Genomic DNA, 13,372 nt, shown 5'->3' on the forward strand with positions numbered 1-13,372 from the left:
AAACTATCTACTTGGGTTGGAGTTTAGTTTCTGGTTGAATTCGAGCTTGTGGTTGCTTAGTAAATTCTGGTTTCTGTTGTTGCTGTGCTGACCATTTCTTCCATTTGTTTTTGACCTTCAGGTACACATCTTGTATTTCCCAGGCTTTTGAAATGAAATGAAGTACTGATCAGGCCTCACTTGTTGAATTCCTTTGTTTTTAACTTGTAATTGATTAGAACTCTATTTTTGTATGTAATCAAACTAAGGACTGTATAATTGGACTGAATATCTGGACTGTGCAATGGATTTGAATTCTGATTATGTCAATTCACATGTTAGCATCCAATGTTTAATTTCTGTAATCAGAACTGGGCGGTGTTAGGCTGATATGATTGGACTGTTTCAATTTTTTTTTTAGTTCGTATCAATAGGACTGCATATTGCAGTTGTTTGCATGAACAAGTGTTAGTAGAATAATGTATCATACTAGCCTGATAGGTTGAAGTTGGAATGGAATAAGGACTTGAATATCTTGAGTTTGATATCCCCATATTATTAGTAATCACCTTAGTTTAGTCATCCCGACTCTATTTCTAATATTATTTGCAGAAAGTATTAGATACAATTTGAACAACTTGATTGGGGTCTATTAGATAGTAAAAGCGTATTATTATTCCAGTTTTGATTGGGCTCTATTAACGGATCAAGGCTTAACAGCCTATTTCTGAGTAATGTGGGCACCAGTTTCTACTGATGTGCAACCCCGCCCAGTTGTAATTAGCCCCTCCTTTGGGCCGGCGTTAGCCCTGAATGTTTAGTTGGCCTCTCAGGATCTGGGCTGATTCTAAGATTGAGGCCTAATGTGACGAACACCCAATCCACCATAGGTTCTGGTACGGGTTTTGGACCGTTCAGGCAAGTATTAATGAAATTAAATTGCATTATAGATATAGTCATTAATAGAAGAATTATAGTCCTTTTAGGATATCCTTTAAAATATTCGAGGTGCGCCGCGCCAAATAAAATCACAAATTGCGTGGCCCTTTTAATCATATTTAAAATATTTAGACCTCGGGAAGAGCCATTTAGCGAATTTCATGGCCTCCCACAAAGTTAATAATACGCTAGTTGCTTCAGGTCCGACATTTAATAACATTACCTCCCTAAACTCGGGTGTACATTTATGTGACCCAAATCTAAATCTCAACGGAGTCGAAATGCGTCAAAAGCCACGGGTGCACTGGTGTAATGTGGTTCGAGATACATTTTCACGACGTTGCAATTCTTATTAAAAAGACATAAAGTAAAAGCGGTTAAAATAAAAGGCACATAGGTTAGGATATGTTTTAAAATCAGATAAAAGCAAATACAACAGTTGAGCGACCGTGCTAGAACCACGAATCCGGGAATGCCTAATACCTTCTCCCGGGTTAACAGAATTCCTTACTCGGAGTTCTCGTTCGCGGACTGTTAACAGAGTCAAAATCTCCTCGGATCGGGATTCAACCGGTGACTTGGGACACCATTAATCTCCCAAGTGGCGACTCTGAATATTAATAATAGATCCCGTTCCGACTGTCCTTTAATTGGAAAAACTCCTTTACACCCTCGTAGGTGTAGGAAAAAAGGAGGTGTGACAGCTCTGGCGACTCTGCTGGGGAAACAAATCCAGAACTTTGGTTCTGGGTTTAGAATTCGAGCTTAGATATATTGTTGTATTTGGCTTTATCTGATTTCCTACATGTTTCATGTTAAATGTGCAAAATGTTACTTTTTACCGCTTTGATATTATCTGAACTGTATATAAACTGTGCCGAAACCCTTCTCTTCTCACCTCCGGGGATGTGCTTACTGGTTGAGACTCCCTATTCTGTTAGTGTCAATACACTGAAATAAGAAAGAGGCCGGACAAGTTACTAAGCCGGATGGCCTTTTGGTTCCCGGTACGTAGCCCCCTCCTCGACTCGAGTTGTCCGCTCGGGTACACAGTCTAGAACACATACCCAGGTTTTGAACCTAGAAGAACTTGACTTCATGCCGGATCCCTAGTAGGAACGCTTATCTGCATCACGTGCACTTTGACTTAGGGGACTCAACACAGGGGTTGGGTCCGTCTAGGACAGGTGTACCCGGAATAATGGACTATCCTGATGCATCCTACTTGTGCATTTATCTGTTTCGGACCCGTATGCTGACCGGCTTTGAAATTTGGGAAAAAGTGGAACAACCAAAAAAGAAAATAGCGGTGTAGAGAGTTAATTTCCTATATTAGAAAAAAACCAATGTCCAAGTAGTGCCGAAATGCTGCCGAATTTTTGAGAATATGAAAAAAAAAGAAAAGTTTTTTTAGTTTGCCAATGGAAAAGAAAAACAAAAAAAAAGAGTTTTATTTTCCAATTAGTTTATTTGCCACTGAAAAGAAAATACAAAAGAATCTTGCTTTCAGAAATAGTGAATTTGCCAATAAAAAACAAAAAAAAAACAAAATAAAGAGTCTTGTTTTCAAAAAAGTTAGATTTATTTGCCCGAACTACGCTGGTTTGATTCTCACCGGATGTGAGATACGTAGGCAACCCTCATCGGGTCCAACCTCCCCTTTTCAAAAATAGCCAAAAATGCCAAAATTTTAATTTCATCAGGAATAAGTCGGGTGACGCCATTCTTGTCAAAAATAAGCCAAATGTTCCAAAAAAGGGCGCCGGAAGGCTGTTTTTGCAAGAACAACCACCCTGAGTCATTTTCAACGGTTAGCAGACACAGCCTTAAAATCTTCTCCCCGAAGTGCTGAAAGGCCGTAACTGCAAAACCGGCCGTTTGTTTTAAAATTGGAAATTTGAACAAAAATAGTGTCATTTTTTTTTCTTTTAGGTCAAAATAAGTGATTAAATTACCTTAATAAATGTGCAGGATGAGCACGATTCAAAATAAGGGGAACTTGCATATAGGCCCGCGGCGAGACCGAACGATGTCCCGCGGGCACCAGGAGCTTTAATGTATTCATGATTGTCTTTTGAGTCTTTATTTCCTTTTCTACCAGAGTTTGTCTTTTGAGTCTGTATTTCCTTTTCTACTAGAGTTGATCATTTGAGTCTGTATTTCCTTTTCGTTAAAAGTCAGTCAGTTGATTAAGTCTGTATTTTCGTTTAAAGTAGAATAGGGATGATGGAGTCTGTAGTTCTTTTCTGCATTAGAGTCTGTTAGTTGTTTAATCTGTCAGTTTTGAGTCTTTGTAATAGACGTATTTTCTATCAATAAAATTGAAAATCCCAAAAAAAAAATATTTTGCTTCTACTTTACATTTATTCTGCAAGAACTACGCTCGATCTTATTCACGCGGGGTCGTGATACGTAGGCAATCTCCATAGGATTCGACCATAACCAAAAGAAAAAGAAAAAAAAACTAGAAAAGAGAGGAAAAATCACAAAAGGCAAAAAGAAAAGAAAAGAGCGGAAAAACAAAACTCAAGAAAGGAAGGAAATAGGAACGAGAGAGGACAAAGGCAAGAGTAAAGAAAAAAGAAGGAAAAAGAAGAAAAACAAAGGAAGAAAAGTTTGCAATTGGAAATAAGGAAAAGCCGGGATGACGCATGCGCCCGATCAAAAGCTGTTACCAATGTGTTAAATGCCCTAACGCTAACGTGATGGTTTCATTTTGCCATATCATTCCAGACAGGTGGTTGGTTTGTGGTTTTAAAAGTAACTTTTCCCTGCAACACAAAGGCAAAAGGCAATGGCAGAGAACAACAGAACTGAGTTGCTTGATACCGATGTTCGACAACAGTTGGTGGAACGGGATAATGGGTTGGTTGAAGAGGTGCGGATGCTGAGACAACACATGACAAACATGTATCAAGCCTGGATGACTGGAAAGGCCCCACCCCCGCCACCACCAATTTTCCCGGACGCTACCCAAACTCCCAACACAATGCCGGATGATCCTCCATATTCTCCAGATACACCCGCTTATCACGCTCGCCCCAACTACCCTAGTAGCTCCATCGCTCATCCTTCAATCACTTCTCCCCAATATTGCCCTCCTGTCATATCCGTTACCCCAGACAATGAANGCTGTAGGTTTGTTAGTTTGGTTGGTATAGCTGATTTGGGCTCATTAAGACTAACTATGGTTAAAGCCTTAAATAAGATAAAAGTTTGTTTAGGTTAGTAATTTTAAGAGGGTTTCAGGGGTAGTTTAGGCATTGAAAAGGGTAGTTTAATCAGATTTGGTAGTTGTTGAAATGAAGTAAGGATAGAATAGGAATTGTAATGGGTATAGACCCTTCTAGAGTGGGTTTTAGTATAGATTTCAATAAAATAGGTGTAGTGACTTGTGTAACAAGTCAAGAAACAAGGGGTAGAAAATAGAATTAAGATAGGGACTAATGGGTAAAGTGAAAATCTGAAATGGGACCCTAAGTTCACCTATAAATAGGCATTCATTTGCCTTGTGCAACATGTTTTTTTCAGCTCTAAAAATTCCCCCAAAAAAAAAACATTATTCAAGTTTTCATTAACAGAAATTCGAATCCAAACCCCTTTAGATCTTAGCTTTTCTTCAAAAATTCAAAAAAAAATAAAAATAAAAAAAAGTCACAGAAAATCCCAAAAATACTGTTACATTTAGTTCCTTAGATCATTTTCCAGTTTTTAGCAACTGTCTCGAATTTCTAGCCTAGATAAATATAAAAATAGCATGAAATTCCTTGTGATCAGCTGTTGAAGTTTCAGAGTGTGTGTTGGGTGTATTTTCAACTTCGTTTGGTGTTATTCAAGCTACTTTGATTGGTTTTCTATCCAATTCGGTGTGAAACATCTACTGGGTTGGAGTTATTTCTGGTTGAATTCGAGCTTGTGGTTGCTTAGTAAATTCTGGTTGCTGTTGTTGCTGTGCTGACCATTTCTTCCATTTGTTTTTGACCTTCAGGTACACATCTTGTATTTCTCAGGCTTTTGAAATGAAATGAAGTACTGATCAGGCCTCACTTGTTGAATGCCTTTGTTTTTAACTTGTAATTGATTAGAACTCTATTTTTGTATGTAATCAGACTAAGGACTGTATAATTGGACTGAATATCTGGACTGTGCAATGGATTTGAATTCTGATTATGTCAATTCACATGTTAGCATCCAATGTTTAATTTCTGTAATCAGAACTGGGCGGTGTTAGGCTGATATGATTGGACTGTTTCAATTTTTTTTAGTTCGTATCAATAGGGCTGCATATTGCAGTTGTTTGCATGAACAAGTGTTAGTAGAATAATGTATCATACCAGCCTGATAGGTTGAAGTTGGAATGGAATAAGGACTTGAATATCTTGAGTTTGATATCCCCATATTATTAGTAATCACCTTAGTTTAGTCATCCCGACTCTATTTCTAATATTATTTGCAGCAAGTATTAGATACAATTTGAACAACTTGAATGTTTAGTTGGCCTCTCAGGATCTGGGCTGATTCTAAGATTGAGGCCCAATGTGACGAACACCCAGTCCACCATAGGTTCTGGTACGAGTTTTGGACCGTTCAGGCAAGTATTAATGAAATTAAATTGCGTTATAGATATAGTCATTAATAGAAGAATTATAGTCCTTTTAGGATATCCTTTAAAATATTTGAGGTGCGCCGCGCCAAATAAAATCACAAATTGCGTGGCCCTTTTAATCATATTTAAAATATTTAGACCTCGGGAAGAGCCATTTAGCGAATTTCATGGCTTCCCACAAAGTTAATAATACGCTAGTTGCTTCAGGTCCGACATTTAATAACATTACCTCCCTAAACTCGGGTGTACATTTATGTGACCCAAATCTAAATCTCAACGGAGTCGAAATGCGTCAAAAGCCACGGGTGCACTGGTGTAACGTGGTTCGAGATACATTTTCACGACGTTGCAATTCTTATTAAAAAGACATAAAGTAAAAGCGGTTAAAATAAAAGGCACATAGGTTAGGATATGTTTTAAAATCAGATAAAAGCAAATACAACAGTTGAGCGACCGTGCTAGAACCACGGAATCCGGGAATGCCTAATACCTTCTCCCGGGTTAACAGAATTCCTTACTCGGAGTTCTGGTTCGCGGACTGTTAACAGAGTCATAATCTCCTCGGATCGGGATTCAACCGGTTACTTGGGACACCATTAATCTCCCAAGTGGCGACTCTGAATATTAATAATAGATCCCGTTCCGACTGTCCTTTAATTGGAAAAACTCCTTTACACCCTCGTAGGTATAGGAAAAAAGGAGGTGTGACAATGGATATGGAATATTTGAAAATTTTTAAAATATCGGGGTAAAAAAAAGGCTATAGGAATGCATTTGTGACAGAAGCATTTATTGTCACTATAAATTAATTTTTCATCACTAATTTAAAATGTAAATAAAAATTTAGTTAGAAAATAAAATATAATAAAAAAAATTTAATCATGGATATTGGTGACCATTTGTAGCTACAAAATAATGAATTTGAAGCTAAACATAAAAACTACACTACGTGGCTAATATGTGAACACAGCTACTTGTCAAAAATTTTGTGGCAAAATATATCCCTTTGTGGCTAAAGTACAAAGGATAGCTACATAGTTGGTTTGTTGTAGCAAAAGAATAAATTAATTAGCTACAGGTATAGATTTTCCGTGGCAAAATTTTTATCAATATAGCCATATCATAAAAATTCTTGTAACAATATGTTTTAATCCTTAGCCATAAAATATTAAAGTTTGTAGCTAACTTTTAGCTACGCTACATTTTGCTACGCATGCTACGGAAAAAATTATTGTAGCTAAAGTGTTTAGCCACGGAAATTTTCATATTTAGCTACGATATACTTCGTAGCTATATATGCTTAATGTTGTAGTGTAAAATGAAAAAATTGTAAGTTTGTTTGCCGGGTTGAGTCTAAATTTCATATTCATTTGGTTTTTTTATTACAAGAGTACTTGATTAAATTTGGAAAAGAATATAAATTTGATGATTTTGAGTAATTTTGGTGCAACTTTTGTTTTCGCAATATGTTATGATAATATTTTTTATTGGCTTTGCAACAATACAAATCACTACACGGTAATCTTGTTTGCTTAATAGTGCATTATTTCTTCTTTTCATGAACTCAGGGATAAAGAATCTTTTATCGATAAAATGCAAAAATATTTTGCAAAAAATACTAGCTAAGTAGCAGAATAATAACTTTAAGATTTGGGTATTACTTTGAATGGTTTGAAAATTCAAGCTCTCAACAGTTATATAGACCAAATGTAATATATGCATTAACACTTTAGGGAAATTACCAGCTATGTCACTCTACAAACTTTCCTAACAAAAAATAGCCCAAAATAAAATATCTACTAAAAAAGGCCCAAATGTCATTTTTGGCCCAAATAGTTTCAAATAATGTCAGTTTCTTTTTGTATCCGTTATAATACAAAACCGAGTTCTCTCTCTTTCTCTATATCTCTCTCTCTCTCTCTCTCTCTCCCTCTCTCTCTCTCTCTCTCTTTCTGCCATTTTTCCCTAAATTCAACCAAAATTGAAGAAATTGACGACAAAACAAGATACATTTTCGGTTATTTTCGTCTGATTCCAGGTATTTTGGAGTAGAAAACCTCTTCTTTTGTATATTTTTCTGATTGCATGTGTTTTTGTAGAATCGATGTTGCTTTTATTTAGGCTTTTGCGACTGATTTTGTAAGTTTTTGTCGAGTTTTTGTATTAATTTCTTCACAAATTTCTGTAACCTTTTGTTCGTATATTTTTTAAAAAAAATTTGTCATTGAAACTAGTTTCAATTTTGAAACAGAGCAATATGAGAAGACAAACTCGTTCGATGAGTTCATCACCTTATTCAAAGTCTGTTTCAATAGAGAAATCGAGCAACATCAGAAGAGAAACTAGGTCGATGAGTTTATCTCCTCATTCAACCCCGGTTTTAGTTGAGAAATTGATTGATGAACAAAATATGCGAAGTCAAAATCGTTCCGACAGTGTTAAAGTGTTAGAATCTCGAAAGGATATTGTTGGAAAAATTGAGAAAAAGAAGAGCAAGAGAAAACGTGTCGTGGAGGACGAAGTGAATTTGGGTGTCAAACCAAAAAAAAACAAGGTTCAGAAGGCAGAAAAAGTTAAAATTCCTGACAAAGTTTGTAAGGTATATACAATTTCAGTTATACTTTTTTCTATTGTAGACTCTTCTTTTAAAATTTGGATTTAGTTTGTATTTGTTTGTTTTTAATTCGTGTCATGTATTTGTTAGCCTTGGAAACTCTATATTCCAGTTGGTGAGCCGTTTCCTGTTACTCATTGGTCATCATACACTAATGTGGACATTGTATCGGTTTTACAGTCAAAGTTGACTGATGTCCAGCTTCGGATGTTTAGGGAAAGTTGTTTTGGCTATTTCCTTGATTTACCTCGAGTTGCTATCCAGGCACAACTTATTCGTTCTTTAATGTTTAGGGAGTTGGTTCAAGATAAGTGTGACCAATTTTATGTGAAATTGAATGACGAATGTGTTTTACGTTTGGTCTTCGAGAATTTGGTATTGTAAGTCGTTTAAACTGTTGTGGTAATGAACCTGTTGAGGGTAAATTCAGTGGACTCAATAGGTTGGTGGATACTTATTTTTCTGGCGTTGAAGTTGTTTCAAAGAACTCACTTATTGATTGTTTTGAGAAGAAGAAATGGCAGTCTGGTGAAGACGCAGTTAAGATTGCAATCATTTATNCTGTATTTCGTTTTTTTTTTGGAGTTAGGTCATTTGGGTTTGTATATCTTTTTACCAGAGTCAGTGGATTGAGTCTGTATTTTTGTTTGAATTAGAATAGGGATGATGGAGTTTGTAGTTCTTAGAGTTTGTTAGTTGTTTTGAGTCTTTGTAGTAGACAAGTTTGCTATCAATAAAATTGAAATTGCCAAAACTATCATGCTCCTACTTTGCAAGAACTATGCTCGGTCTGATTCACGCGGGGTCGTGATACGTAGGCAATCTCCATAGGATTCGACCATAACCAAAAGAAAAAGAAAAAAAAACAAGAAAAGAGAGGAAAAACCACAAAAGGAAAAAAGAAAAGAAAAGAGCGGAAAAACAAAACTCAAGAAAGCAAGGAAATAGGAACGAGAGAAGACAAAGGCAAGAGTAAAGAAAAAAAGAAGGAAAAAGAAGAAAACAAAGGAAGAAAAGTTTGCAATTGGAAATAAGGAAAAGCCGGGATGACGCATGCGCCCGATCAAAAGCTGTTACCAATGTGTTAAATGCCCTAACGCTAACGTGATGGTTTCATTTTGCCATATCATTTCAGACAGGTGGTTGGTTTGTGGTTTTAAAAGTAACTTTTCCCTGCAACACAAAGGCAAAAGGCAATGGCAGAGAACAACAGAACTGAGTTGCTTGATACCGATGTTCGACAACAGTTGGTGGAACGGGATAATGGGTTGGTTGAAGAGGTGCGGATGCTGAGACAACACATGACAAACATGTATCAAGCCTGGATGACTGGAAAGGCGCCACCCCCGCCACCACCAATTTTCCCGGACGCTACCCAAACTCCCAACACAATGTCGGATGATCCTCCATATTCTCTAGATACACCCGCTTATCACGCTCGCCCCAACTACCCTAGTAGCTCCATCGCTCATCCTTCAATCACTTTTCCCCAATATTGCCCTCCTGTCATATCCGTTACCCCAGACAATGAACATCTACCCAACGCACGTAATGCCCGATTTCACCCTTCAGAGGTTGCCCACAAGGTCCTTGATCCATACAAGAAGAGCTCCCAGGATGAGCAGATTCATGGTAGAAATGAAAGGGTTACGGGAAGAACAGGGCGAGAAGAGATACCCAGGAAATTGACAAGCACAGAGCTGTCCTTAAGGGACAAGCGAAGAGTGGAAGGCCAGGGTAGCATGACTTGCAAAGGACCGATTGTGCCACATGACACCCGCCTGCCCGCAGGATTCAAAGTACCAAACTTTAACTTGTACGATGGGCGTGGAGATCTGGTAGCCCACCTGAGGACCTATTGCAACGAAATGAGGATTGTTGGAGAGAAAGATGACGTGATGATGGCATATTTCAGTAAAAGCCTAACTGGGGCAGCTTTGGATTGGCATGGTCGTCAAAATATCGATGGGTGGCTTACATTGGGCGACATGGCTCAAGACATTGTCCGATACTTTCAACGCAAATCAAGTGTTACCCCAGACCGCACCTTGCTATCTAAGATGGAAAAGAGGCCGGAGGAAAGCTTTAATGAATTTGGGCTCAGATGGAGGGAGCAGGTTGCTCGAGTCAGTCCCCCGATCAGCGAAGAAGAAATGGTTAAGCTTTTTCTACAGGCCCAGGGACCCACCTACTACAGTCATTTGATCCCGGCCTCGGGTAAGCCTTTCAATGATGTGTTAAAAATGGGGGAGCTAGTGGAAGAAGGAATCAAGTCAGGAAAAATCGTGAGTCGTTCGGAAGCAAGTCAGAACGTACCAGTAAGCTTGGTTGGAAGAAAGAGGAACAGAAAGGACGATCCGATAAGTTTTCCTGATCAACACTTCCGGCCTCGACATCGTCCCTGTGGTTATCCTTGTGCATTAGATGACCTTCTTCAATGTTACTTCTCTCCACAGAAATCCCAAAGTCGCACATCACACTCTCAGTACCCAGCTCCTCAAAATGCCCATCTACCCCCGCGAGCTTCCCAAAAATACCCCGACTCAGGTTTCCGGCCCAATCCGGCATTTAAGAATAAGAGGTTACGAAAGAAGAAAGACTTCACTCCGTTGGGAGAATCATACGCCAGTCTGTTTCAGCGGTTAAGGACACTGGACATGTTGAAGCCAATTTAGATAAAAGTGCCGAACCCTCCTCCAAAGAAGTTCGATCATTCTCAACAGTGCGCATACTGCTCAGGTGCCTTGGGGCACAACATAGAGAAATGTTGGAATCTGAAGAATGCAATTCAAAAGCTTATTGATGCAGGCGACATCGTCGTGCAAAATCCAGATGCAACAAACACTGGCCAAGATCTAGCTCCTGTGCACAATGAGACGCATATGGTGGGTACGATTAATCGTGAGAATGAGCCGGTAGAAGAAACCCAGAAGCAGTTTGCTCAAAACAACGTGATGAAGACTTGTGATAATTCCAGCAATCTTGGTGTGAAATTCAGTGGCTAAGACGTCATGCTTGGTAATTGGAAAGACGCTCCATCTCTTGGAGTTTTGGTGGTTTATTTTGTTGTTATTTCTGTTGTCCGGGTTATTTCAGGGTTGTAATCCGGATATTGTCTTGTTACTCAAACCCTTCTATCCCTTCACTTTGTCTTGTTTGTCTCGTCGTAGTAGCTTGTGTAGTGCTGTTTAGGTTTGTTCAAGGGTTGTAACTCTAGTCTAGTTTGCTTGTTTCGTTGTTTAAAGCCTTTCACCGTCAGTATAATGCAATTCTCTATTTCCCGCCATTTCTAGTCATTTTATCTGGTTCCTTTCTCCTTTTGCAATTCTCTTCATGCTGGTTCTGGTGACATGACATGCACGCATAATTCTCAGCCTGGTTTTATAAGTCAGTTTGGTAATGAAACAATAAAACAATGTTAAAGATGTAAGGACAGTCGAGGGATTTTGAAATCTCTTCGAGCCCAAATTGTGTGAAACTGGGTCAGACGGAACATAATACTGGGGAAATGCATCATGCCACATCGGCTTGAAACCAAAGGCAAGTTTGCCTCAAGTCTACAAGGGCCGCTCGTGGTACCGAGATTGTTGTCCAATGGTGCTAGGTAATTGACAAATACAGAAGGCAAATATGTGAATATGGTTAGTAATTCTGGTGCAATCAAAAGATGTTGTGTGTTTTCCTCAGCTTGTTTAACTGCGCAGTTTGTACTCGGTATTTTTTGAAGATTGGAATGACGAAGGCATTTTTATTCTGCTATCCAAACACTTTGTCCTTTGTTACCCCTTTGAGCCTCGATTATTTTCTTGCATACCCCTCTTTCGGAATCATTAATCAGACTCGCAAGTTCAAATGGGGATGTAAATGGAGAAACAAGAGAAAAACAGTGAAGAAGAAAAAGAAGAGAAAAAAAAACAAAGAAAAGAAAGAAAACAAAAGAAGAGAAAAGAAAAGAAAAAGTAAAAAGAGAAAAGAGAAGAAAAGAGAAGAAAAAAAAAGGAAAAGAAAAGAATGAAAAGAAAGGAAAAGAAAAGCGGAAGAAAGATCGCAACAATCAAAGTAGTCGCCTGAACTACGTTTGACTTGATCCCGAAAGGGTACGTAGGCAGCCTCTCTCTGAGGTTCAGTCACACCAAAACAAAAATCCAAAGTCCCCCAAGAAAGAAACTGGGGCAGAAGTTGTGGTTGTTGTGAGGAATCTGATTCTGAAAGTTGTAACTTTGAACCCATGATTGAATTGTTTTGAGCCTTTGATACCCTTCCTTTCTAACCCTATCCAAAAGCCCACATTACGGTCCAAAGAAAGACCTTCCGATCAGTCTTCAAGAAATGCCGAGTCAAGTGAGCAGAGGTGAATCATATCAGGGGCAACACTCCGGTCCAAACGAAGGAAATGAAGAATGAGAAAGTCTTGTTGATGAGAACCCTCACGGGTACCCCCAAGGTGATGAAAGCTGAGAGAGATCAAAATGAGAGAGTCTTATTGGTGAAAACTTTCACGGGCACCATAAGGCGACGGTGAGTTGAGAGAAAAATCAAAATGAGAGAGGCTTGATGGTGAAAACCCTTCGGGCACTACAAGTCGAATAAGGATTGTGAATCGGACCGGGCAAGCGGAGCATTGAAGCCCAGTTTCACGGCAAACGGTACAACAAGAGCTGAACATCAGATTTGCTAAACAGAGTAGGTTGCAGGTGCATGTTAAGGTCGTTAGAGTCGGTATCCACATCTGATGGATTGCTACTCTGTAGGTTTCTTGTTAGGAATCGTCTCTCTCCATTAACCTTTACTCCAATCCTCCCACTTTGTTTTACTCCTTCGTCCTAGGTCGGTTGTTCAAAACAAGTGAGAAATGACATCAAAATCTGCCACCAAGCTTTCCAATTAAACAACACGGGACCTGGTGAGCACATAAAGGCGTCAAGCCAGGAGAAAACCGCAGGCATACTGAGTTGGCCACAATCAACATGCTTTGGGATTCGTGCAAAATACAAGGGTCTGATTTAGGAACCACGCAACAGATGGAGGGGTTTTGGTGAACGGATCAGAGGTAGTCTCCGTGTCAAGGGTAGCAAAAAAAGTGGTTAGTCAATAAACAAGCAAGATCTTCGAGGGGGAATCAGTTATCGTGACAAGTGAAAGAACAATAAACTCAAGGCTAAAGCCAGTGGTCAAGAAAGAACATCATATACACAAAGCAGGGACAATAGACATGCTGCGGGATCCATATGAGA

The sequence above is a fragment of the Nicotiana attenuata genome, chromosome 5, assembly GCF_001879085.1.
Source record: "Nicotiana attenuata strain UT chromosome 5, NIATTr2, whole genome shotgun sequence".
Classification (NCBI taxonomy): domain Eukaryota; kingdom Viridiplantae; phylum Streptophyta; class Magnoliopsida; order Solanales; family Solanaceae; genus Nicotiana; species Nicotiana attenuata.